The 12048-nt window shown below is 31.3% G+C and overlaps 1 protein-coding gene across 1 annotated transcript in view; it reads left to right on the top strand.

The window, feature by feature from the left end:
* Window positions 1-3079: 3079 nt before the first annotated feature.
* LOC126836745 (sex peptide receptor) overlaps window positions 3080-12048 on the top strand; it is a 159215-nt gene continuing 150246 nt past the window's right edge. Inside the window, exon 1 of the mRNA XM_050570368.1 lies at window positions 3080-3385. The gene's annotated coding sequence lies outside the window, so the exon portion shown is untranslated. The remainder of the gene's footprint in view (window positions 3386-12048) is intronic.

A 12048-nucleotide genomic window follows, 5' to 3' on the forward strand; every position in this document is an offset into this window, starting at 1 on the left:
TTTTAAACGGTCATTGGTGGCTTAATTAGGAGACACGTTACACTTTCTACTTCAATGTAGGAAAACGTAGAATTCAACATAGTATTTTGAAACGTTAATAAGGCATTTATGTCCGTGCCAATAACAATTAAAAACAGTGATCAATGAACAGTAAAAGATACCGTTGTCCTAGTTTGTGTACAGGCCTTAGATAGTTAATAAAATAAAATAAAAACGATTTGCTTTTATTCGGCTGTCTTTTGAGTTACGAAAACCGTCTTGGGTAGGTATAGGTTCGTCCGTTATACATAAATATCATTAGAGTACCTATCTTGCCTTGCAAACCGAAAACATCACAGTCCGACGACTTAGTAATATTGCACGCTATAGGTACGTGACTTATCCTAATAGTTTCACAAAACTAACTCATTTTGCGTTTGAAAATTTGCCGGAATATCTATAATATGTAGGTATGTTTTGCCGGTAATCTGACGGGAAAATAAAGTTTTCAATTCGGTCGGTCGACAGAATAATAGAAAAGAAAAAGGCGGTAGATTTTTATCTACCAACGGACTCTTGAGGAAACACACAAAATATATATATATATATATATATCAATATATGTGTGTGTGTGGTAAGTCATGATATTAAACGATGAGAAAACTTTCAAATCTATATAATATATCGATGGAACTTGGATACCGGGAAAAAAAATATTAGGTACTCGCGTGGAATTTCTTATTAGACGAGCACTATGCACTGAGAACGCAGTATTCTTTGTAATATAGATATATATATATACCTGCCAATCTCACAACGTTGGCGAACCGAATAGGTGGATGGATCTCATATAAAGAAGTATAAACGTTATGTTTGATAAACATTAGGATAATTCTGTTGTTGAGAGCCAAAATAGCTGATGCGTGCAAAAAGTGTACGTTTCGGGAGAGTAATTTAGAAGATTTAGCAACACCTTTAACGTGTAACGCGCTTCGCGAAAAGAAAATTCAAAGCTATAATAAAATCCTATTGATTAATATTAATCAATATTAAACGAAAAATTTAGTGTTTAGCATATTCTATATTACTGAACGATTTCTGGTTTTAATCACACGATCCACCATGAGCGTGTAATGTAAAACGAATGTGACTTTAATGAACTCGAGCTGTGCAAAGTCTTTCCGAGAAGCTGCCGTTAGAGCGTTATTAAAATAGATTATATTCTTAAGCACTGGGATTAATCGTCTGCGGGGAATTCCAATTTACAGCCATAATAACCGCTAATCGGATTGGGTTCGACGAAAACCCACGTCAGCTGTGGTACCAAGTACTGGTTTAACGCGTTTTACCATTATACAAATATAGTAATAAACAAAAAAAAAACATTGTTAACGAGCCCGGAGCGTTATATATAAAATATAATATGAACAATTATTTCTGGGTGAGTTTTTACATTTTGGTAGTTTAAAAAATATTATTACGCTGCAGTTCACACTGATATCAATGTTTGTCGATAGTATTATATCTAAAGAATATCCCACACCGGATTCGAAGTAATTCGACTATTTTCAAAGAAAATAGTTAGCAATAAATTCTCAGTATCTATCCTTCGTCAAGTTACTTAAGAGATGTCTATAAGGGAAACCGAGCACAGGTAATACACTACTTTCATTAGATAAACGTGGTGATGACCGTTGAAAGGACGATAAATTTGAAATTCATTTGACCCTTTGGCAGTTGCGGCTTCGAAAAAAAGTCGTCATCTGAGTTTTAGGGTTGATATAAAAAAAAACTGTAAAGACGGTTGCTATTTGAGGTGTTAGGTTAGGTTTTAAAGATAAAGAATTAATATAATTAACGTACAAGTTCCTAATATTTGCAATACACATATATCTAACAATCGGTTGGCTGTCAGAAGTGCGCTTCATAGTTAAACCAATTACCTCTCAGCTCCGCATAGAAGCAACAAATTTGTAACAGCGTTTTGTTTAACGGAATTCAATTTGATTAACTGATGAAATTTAAATAAAAACTAGGCCTAATAATTTTCTAAACACACGTTTATTAAAGTTTAAAAGTTACGACGGGAGGGGAAGTGCGGTTGATTTATGCGCTCTTATAAAAATATCTTCACCCTCCCCGGCTCCTAAATTTTAAACTTTAATAACTTTGAAACTAATTATCCAAAACTGATTGTCGACAAGTGAAGCAAATTATTCTTAATTTAAAAAGTTAATCAAATATATACGTTACCATTTCCAAAAACTTAAGTTTTACGTACGGTTTTAACATATAAGGGATGGGGTTAATTTTTTTAAAAATATATGAAATGCGTCCCAACTAATAACTATAAAAGTATAATTTTTTTTTTAAAGTCTACCCAACACCCAAAGATGATGTAAGACTATTTATCAATGATTTAGAATTATTTTGAACTCAAATTAATAAAAAAAATTAAATATAAAAGTATTATTTTCGGTGATATTAAAAATGTATTAATATATTTTTAAAAAAAAACTCAAATATTAGTAATAATCGTTTAAATATTACGGCTTCAAATGGATTCTTACCGTGCATTAACAATTATAATATGTATGTTTAGTTAACAAAATCCATTTTCGATCATTTTTCCCCCCCTTGAAATCGAGACCAGAGGACATGGTGATTGGTGGGAGGGTGGCGGGCAAGGGAGTGGAAGACATGGGCGATTGAAGAAACTCCAAGTGCGCGCAAAGGAGAAGAAAGATGTCGCGCCGTCGAGCAGCAGGGTCAGACGTCCGCGGTGTGCGAGTGTAATAAATACAATATAATATAATACATATGTATATGTATATACGCATAAGTATAATGACTGCCCACGTGAAGAAGGAGGCTAAGGAGACGGTGGCGGAAAATTCAGGCGGGCAGACCGGCGGTGGAGAGGTGGACACACACATGCGCCGTCTATCGATTGCCGGCACCGCCACCGTCGGCGCTCTGCCGTTACATACAAACCGTTAAAATAATCGCCGCCGCCGCCGGTGGATAAGAGTATAAAACGGGAAAACCCCATCGCGGGCGCTATCACTAAACCTCAGTGTTTCGGCCCCGCACCCTACGCCGGCGGTCGTCTCTCACAGCACGCCCCGTGCCGCTGGTCCACCGTCCGCGTGTACACGAACCGGCACATGTTTGGCCGCGATCGTTTTTTTGGGCAAACCGCATTTTTAGCGTTATAAAAAAATTTTAAAAATAAAGTCATCTTTTCGTAAAAAAAAAAAAAATAAATATCGCGATTAAATTTCAAGTCGTTTAAAAAAACAAATCTCCATCCGATCCAACAACTCGCGGCACGGCCAGCGTCCACCGTCCACCCGGGCGCGAGACGACAAGGTCCACGCGGCGTCCACCGGCTGCCCGCCAAAAGGTAAAAATTTACCATATTATAATGTTTTATACTTACTCTCAGGATAATTTGTTGTATTTTTTTTTATAATGCTCAAACCGTAAAAATACAACCGTTTTTATCGTAGATAGAGTCTGGAAATTTTTTTAGAAAAATAAAGGCATATGCGTTTTTTTATTGGTATAAATGTGGTGGACAACGATCCTTTCAAAAAAGTTCAGTTATTCGCGCTTAACCGTTCACTGTACAATGTTTCCTAATTGGACCAATTTAAAATTTGGCGTTTTCCGCGAAACTGAAACTAAACAAAATTTGTTTTTACATTTTTTTAAGTAGTATTAAGTAAGTACATTTAAAGCGCATATTTTATCAAACAAAAAAAAAACATGCAGTTAAGGAAGTTATTAATGAAAAAAACTAAAACTCTAAAGCGTATATACAAATAATGAAAAAAAAATCATGCAGTAAAGGGTGGGTTAATTTCTTGATTTTGCGAATATAATAGTTGTAGGGTTCTAATTTAATTTTACTAGTAGTAGAATAATATTATTAACCATATTATGTTCAATGTCTACTGACAACTATAAATGTTCAAATCAAAAACACGGTTTTTAAATAATAAGAGACTTTATGAAATTAAGGCCTTTTCCAGGCTATTGGTTTAGGAATTATAATTTTTCCATAAAAAAATTGTCAAAAGCTTTAGCAATTAATGATAATTTAATTATTGTTGCATGCTATTAATTTTGAAATGTTTATTAAAATGCTTAAGAATTAACTATTATAGTTATATTATTTGGGTTTGTACTATTATTATATGTACAAACAACAGGTATGGACACGAGATAAAATATGTACACCTTTCTAACATGTAAATGAGTAAGTCGAAAAGATATCTAAACATATTATTTTCGAGTGTGGAAAATATTATAATTTTCAGATGTATAGTATAAAAATTTAGCCACTCCGGCAAGAGCTCTGAACTCTAGGTACTGGAGTAGACTGCTTAACATTAAGTAATATACATCTAATTTGCCCGGTCGACCCTTTATTATTGTGTTAAGTTCCTAAGGGCATGTCGTTAAAACTTGTGTCGCAAATTATGCTTTGTGTTTCAAATTGGACCCAGATTGTGCTGTATAGACAAAAATTAATTCTAGTCAAACATTGTAATGTACAATAATATGTGTATTTTTTTCAAACACAAGTAGTACCTACCTATATTAATAGGACCGTACTACCACGTAGGGTAATCGTTGAAAACTGTTATTAATAAACGGCCCAATTCGCAACGAGACAATTTAACTTATGTAATAATAGTTGCACCATACCAAATGGGGTGTTCTTTACCGCATAATTGTATTCTACATGATAATATGTAATAAATATACATGTTGGTTATATTGTAATCCGGGCAAAGTGCGACACCGAGCGCACACAATACAACGTTAACGCTATATACGGTGTGACATGTTTGGTTAAGCTAAATTACATGCTTAACGATCGTTATAAATTTTAATACACAATAATTTAATGTGAACCGAAATTCGCAAACGCACGCAGAACGGGAATATTTCTAATTCAAACTAAAAGCTTATAAAGGTTCTTCGTTCTGAACCGGCACAATTGCTCGTCTACTACCCTCGACAATTGTATAACATTATGAGTAGGTATAGTAGTTGATAAACCAAAAAGGGAAATTAGTATTTAGTTTTTTTTTATTCATACCGTTCTAGTTTTATATCACGTATAGACAAATAAATTATTTTATGGCGTTTTTAAAACGATATGAGAGAATATACAATATATGTAATATAATAACCCGTTTATTTTAATCCGTAGGCTTACTATTAAAAAAAGTATAAAAAAATCCTAGTGGAATAAAAGCATATTAATAAAATGAAGAACATAATATTATCAATGTTGTTCACTGAAAATGATACAAACCCAATAAATATAACACAACCCAACAAAAAAAAAATATAGGTTTTCCGACGACCAGACTGACAATTCATAGGTAATTTGAGTCTCTGAATCCGAATCTGATGTTGGAATACTAAAGTTAGCTCTTTTTGTTTACTTAGGAAAAAACCAAAAGCCAACTTCCGACTTCTAACGATTATGAACGATTGGTTAGTCAGGTTCGTCGAAAATCAACTTTTTTATTTTTTTCAGAAGGAAGGAGCTGTTAAATGATAGTACATTAAAAACAGCTATTCATTTTAATTGTAAAATTTGAACTAAAGAATGAAAAAAGTATCCAAAGGTGTAGAGTTTCCAATATGTGATGTTCGAATGGAATCATATTTTTAAAAAAAATGAAATTCCTATATTTTTCATACATTTTTAATAAAAATTATAATGATAAATCGAAATAATGATGTCGATAATAATAATAATAATGCTTTCGGTCACGTACAAAGTCAAAGATTTCTGAAAAACATCCTGTTTACTATCAAACATGTACTTATTTGATTTGCATATAAATATGTAATTTAATATTCTCCATGGTAAAAAAAATGGTACCCATAAAAGATATTTTCCTGGCTATTTGTCATATTTTACTTTTAACCGCTACAGCGCCAAATAAAAAAAAATACAAACATAACAATTTTGAATTAAATATGCATTTACCTTTAAAATGATCACTTAGATACGGATGCGTTTTCAATGAAAAGAAATCTTAAAATGAACATAATAATTATTGTATATTTTCCACGCGTTAGAATACATTACACCTATCTTGTTCTGATTTATTATTTAAAAGTCAAATGGCCAATTTTTTTTTCTTATTTAGAATTTAATGAAATTCCTTTAGGTCAATAATTATAAGGGTCGCGTGGGCATAATCCTGTATCAGTAATAGAAAACCATGTTACTTAAATACTACTTATCCACTTATAGATTAGTCTATATAACCTACCTTATTGGGTTGGCATTATAAAAAAGAGATCAAATAGGAATAAAGGAAGACAGATCATAATATAGTATTATAATATGTACATTTCATCAATGATTTCAATTTTGTATTAATAATGGTATGACCTTAACGACTGTATTGCAGTATTTTATCGAACCGTGCTAATTGCCTATTTTCGGCGGAAAGACTAATACTAATATTGAATTAGTATAAATGTATTAAGACTTATAAAAAAGTAATATCCGTTTGTCAAAAAAAAAAAACGCACGTGGGCCGATTGAAAATCCAAAATATACAAAAAAAAATTGCAAAAAAACAAAAAGCGTTAAAAGGAAAACTTCCGAACTAAAAATATATATATATTATGTTAGGAATTTAATTTGAGTAAAGGGAATTCATCATTTTTGGTTCGTGAAATGGTTGTATTTGTTTTCACCGAAATAAACATGTTCGGTAAAAGTTTTTTGCGTTCGGTTTACATTAGGTAAAATTACTTTTACAACTATAACGCGAGTTATGATTTATTAACAGTATCGAAAAAAAAAGGGATCCTAACCAAACAGTTTGAGTTTACAAAAAAGAAAAACAGTAACATACGAACAAACCTTGTGCAACCCTCAGATTTTTAATAGTGTTTGCCGGCTATTAGATTATTTGTTCAGTAACTCTGCGAAGGGTCGTTACAGCCATCGCCAATACATAACGCAAACGTAAAGGTACCCTGTTAAGTACTTTCAACCGTTTAAGCTAATGTTTTTGAAAGTTTTTTTTTTTTACCATATGACTTTTTACCATATGATGGGATTGTCACTCGTTAAGTAAACGTTGATCGCCTCATTTGTATATTTTTTTATTAAGATAAAGTCAAAATACCGAGTACGTTATTATTTTTTTTTTTTTTATTGTAATGAGTAGGATAAAATGTACTTGAGCGGATTATGGAACATTTATTCTACGGAATTATAAACTACAGCGTGGATGCAATCATATGACGGTGTTTGTATTTTAATCTGTGCATTTTTATGTATTGTCTTGTATTTTATTTATTATTTTTTCTTATAATATTATGGACGGTTAGGAATGACCGTCTTAAAACCAAACTCTTTGCGATACGATTCCGGATGAAAATAAAGATTTAAAGACTTTCACAATAGTTCAAACGTATTCTTGCAATCGAGCAATCTGTTATGAAATCGACGAAAAAAGATCTAGAACGAGATATTAAAACCACTTAAATCACAAGATATATTACCGTCGTCAGACAACTGTAACGTGGACGCTCTTGAACTTACCCTGTCGGATAAATAAACAATATTTTAATAGACTTCATTGTCGTCATATTGCAATATTGTAATACTTGGCTTGTCTCACAATAACCAATAACTGGGCAAGTTGCATAAACTTTTTTCAAATTGAATCGATCAACAATGTCAACATTTTCAATTTTTTGTCATTGAGGCAGAACGAGATAAGTTTAACTATCCCTTTGTTGTTTTTTTTTGGTTTAGCGAGTATGATTGATTTTTAAACCTATCCTAACCTAATCTTACCAATTACCATGCATCGAAAGTAGAACTACTTTTAAAACAAGTTATAACATTTTACCTTGAAAACAAATAAATTGAGAACTGGAAAAACTATGTGTTTTTTTCGGACATCACAAAACTAACTCAGATAGTTTTTCAGTTGAAAAGTTACGTCTTAATTGAAATAAAGTAGATATCAGCTCATCTTACGGTTTTCAAAATTATTTTCCCATTTTAACTTTTTTTTTTTTATTCTAAAAAAAAATGAGATAATAAATCAATATTTCGTTTTATATAATATTATAATAATATAATTAGTATTAATGTCGTATTTTGAGTAAATATAAATCAAGTAATTGTTGTTATACACAAAGTGTCTTTTGTTGCGCTGACGTATCCGTCGAGAGAAAATAGTTTTCATGGAAATTTATTATGATAAAATATCATGATAAAGATTAATATCGTTGTGTTTTTTTTTTCATTAAAAAAGCTCAAAGGTGTATGAATTTATTTGATTGAACGACGGGTTTATTTTTTAATTGACTTTGTCTCACCCGAATATTACAGTAATACATAAAAAAATTATTTTAATAACTTCAGATAAAATAACATTATGTTCAACATTTATTATCATATTCTAGATTACCGTTGATGAGTTTAAACAATATTTACAGTGTGGTCTAAGTATATCTCAGATCTGCTGGCGAGTTGTTTCTCTCACAGAAGTATTTTACCTTGTAATTAGTGGAATTCAAAACGCGTTTGGCCAGCTCTCTAGTAGCCCGTTAATTGAGTAACAACGCAATTTCTGACTACACGAATACTCACCTTATTCATAACCCTATTTGGTCATTATTATTATAACTTCTATAATAGCTTTTGTAACTGTCACAGCAGTTGGTGAACAATTCACACGCAATCACACACCTAGTAGTGTTCAATTAAGGCAACAATATTTAACTTTTGATTGGATTTAGAACAGAACCGACAGTCGAATCTGATGCCACATACCAACTGTTTGTGAACGTAGCTGCTGTACTAGTCTGATTAATTATAGCGTTTTAACTGATTGCAAAATCAAATCTCCATTATCCATTTTCCGGCGGCCACCATCCGACTACTTGGAAAATCAAGACGAAACTTTTATACACTAACTTAATTACTATTTACTATCGTTAATGCGCGGATTCTTAAGAAAACACATTCGTATTGGCTATATGTGCGCACTACATCATAAACTGTGAAATACACAACCCAGCGTGCCGTGTAATCAACTTATCGGACAGCAACTGTCGCAAAGGACAAGTCCGCAATGACACATGTTTCTTCGATGATCCTTCTTAACACTAACAGCACATACAACCAAAGTAAATTAATTAGGATTCAATTATATAAACACATTGAAAATTGGCATCGAACCAACTACAGGGAATTTCTCCAAGTACAATGCTCTTGAGATATTATGTATATCTAAGTGTTAATGTAAATTCTTTCCATACTTAATTAACAAGAACGCATTCGTCTTACTCGGATTGTTACATTTTTACAGTGAAAAACTTAAAATGTAAACGCTTTTTTGTTATTAAAAATAAGTAATTTACAATCCGTTTGATGATAAATAAAATACAGTGACAGGACGACGTGACGGATGTGGGGGGGTTGTGACACTACTTCAACTTTCGATCAGCTTAGATTAAAGCGATATAATTGTTTTTTCAGCTTACAGTTAATGATTGTTTTTTTTTTAATTATTAAGGAGGTTGCTCGATCAATTTCGTTTTAACCGACGAGAAGGATTGTCTGAAAGAGTAACAAGAAAAAGATTAGATACCAGTGGATTCGGGTGATTTATTTATAGTGATGAAGTGGAATTTTTTACAGTAAATGGAAGCAAGAACATGAATAGTAGGAATATTGAGGTCATTGTGAACATTACGATTATTTACATACCACGAAGCGTTAGTTAGAAACGGAGGTTATATTGATTATTGCAAGGATTGAAATAAGTGTAAGTTTGAGGTTTTGTTGTATATAATGGAAATATAATAGTCAACTACATTATGATAATATTAATTTAATATTATTTTTTTTTTTATAAATGCATTAGAAATAAAATATTCCCAATAAATTGTAACGTTTAAATTATATTATTGCCAGACTTAGTCGCAGTCTAAATTTTTAGGTTTAGTAGACTTTGAGATTAAGGAATTGCTTTAGATTTTAACTAACTGACCAACCCGATTTTATACGATTTAAGTTTCGCCCAATTCTGTGTTTTGTTTAAATTATTTTATTAGACATATTTGGAATTATTTAAAACATGTTTTCATTTTCCGATTGCTTGAAACCTTTTTATTTTTAAAAAATATTGACAATTAGATAAACATGAATTTGGACAATTAGATATAATAATATTTATTTACCATAATTCGGTAAACTACGTAAGTTGGGCTCTTGTTTTGGTCTAAAACTAATTAAAATGAATACAATTTCGATTTGGCTTACATTTAGTTGTAACATTTTATAATGTTGTATGTATTAGGAATCAACTGTACAATAAATTAATTTTAATTTATTTATTTATTATAAGATTTTTTTTTCTAATTAATTATAGGATGTAACACGGTTTTAAAAAAAGATTACAAATAAAGATAAATTGGATTCGTTTATATGATTTTAATTTTTCTGGATATTCATAATTAATTATTAATATCGTTAAGCATGCAATATAAATTCTCGTTCAAAAAATATTGAAAAATAGTTCTGATAATTTTAATAAAAATGTATATTTATTCGTTATTCAGGCGTTTTTTTTTTAATCACGGGATGAACCGTCATTTTTTTCACATGGTGTTTGGCCTTATAATTTATCCCACTGTCCGATCCCTTTTAATCTCGTTGTTTACACAACACTGACATTTTAGTATGAAAAATATGTATTTATACACGTTTCAGTGCCATACAATTCAAAATAACTTTATCTACAAAACACGTTTGTACGTTTTTCTAGTTTATTTTATAGTCAAACTTATACCTTTCTCATCACAATGCCGTATTTTGTTCGATATTCAACAAATACTATTTACATTTCATAAATAAAATATGTATAACACCCTCCCAAAGACATTTGTATGTCAACTTTTTATTGTATACAAACGGGTTAAGAAAATAATTACATTACATTTTTATATTTTTAATTCATAATTTTTCGGATACCTGTTTTATTAATCGTTAAATACATGGTTACTAGGTAAATACTAAATAACTCATTATGAATACAACACTAATTTCCTTTTTATACAAAGTCTATCTGCGTTTGATCTACTTACAGTTACTATATTATTACTTTCCTCGCTTCTTGTACAAAATAGTCAAACACGTTTTATAAAAAAAAAATTATAATGTGCTTGGATATTTTAATGGCATTTTCAGCGCTTAATTACTATGCAAACCAGTAACAATGTAGATATTTAACTAGGTCTTGTTCAAAAACACCAGTTATGTTTAGTAGACACTTCTTTGCCGTTAGCCAAGTCGTTGTCGTCGCTTTGGTGCAGTTATGTCGATATTATAATGTTTTACTTCCATACTGTACATTAATTAAACCGTTGTTTTTTTTACACACAATTTAAAAACATTTAATTAGTAGTACACGCAATGTCGCTACGTCTGGCATCCCAAAATTTCCATTTACTTTTTTCATTTCTCAACAAAGTCGCTTAATAGTTATAATGATAAGTATTCTTATGTATGTGTCCTTCTTTCCCCATATTATCTTCTATTATGTGTATTATTCATTTAACTCCGCCGTAAGCTAGCTTTATATTATCTAGACTGATCAAAACCCTTACCTTGATAAAACGGTTCACTAACCCCAACTTAAGAGCTTATTTTGCTTTACACTTGTATAATTAATGATTAATGACTAACGTTCGACCATTAAATGCCGTTGCCATTTATCAGCGATATAAATAATTTCCAACACTCTTCTATCGTGAAACGAATATTAATTATTAATTTCACGCAAACCTGTTAAGTAGGGACTCGATGCAATACAGACGCTTCGGAATTAAGACGGAGTGGTAGGTAATAATATTAATGAACGTGGCTGTTGCCCTTTGGATAACGCTCAGAGTACTTTGTAATAAATAAGCAGTGTGCAATACATCACGTCATGTCTGAAAGATCAACCGCAGCTTTATATAGCTGTTATAATCCAAGCCCGTATTGGTCGTTAA

The sequence above is a fragment of the Adelges cooleyi genome, unplaced genomic scaffold (assembly GCF_023614345.1).
Source record: "Adelges cooleyi isolate 19-005CV unplaced genomic scaffold, UGA_ACOO_1.1 ACOO_flye_CR_arks_rails_tigmint_CR_PRNA_247, whole genome shotgun sequence".
Lineage (NCBI taxonomy): Eukaryota > Metazoa > Arthropoda > Insecta > Hemiptera > Adelgidae > Adelges > Adelges cooleyi.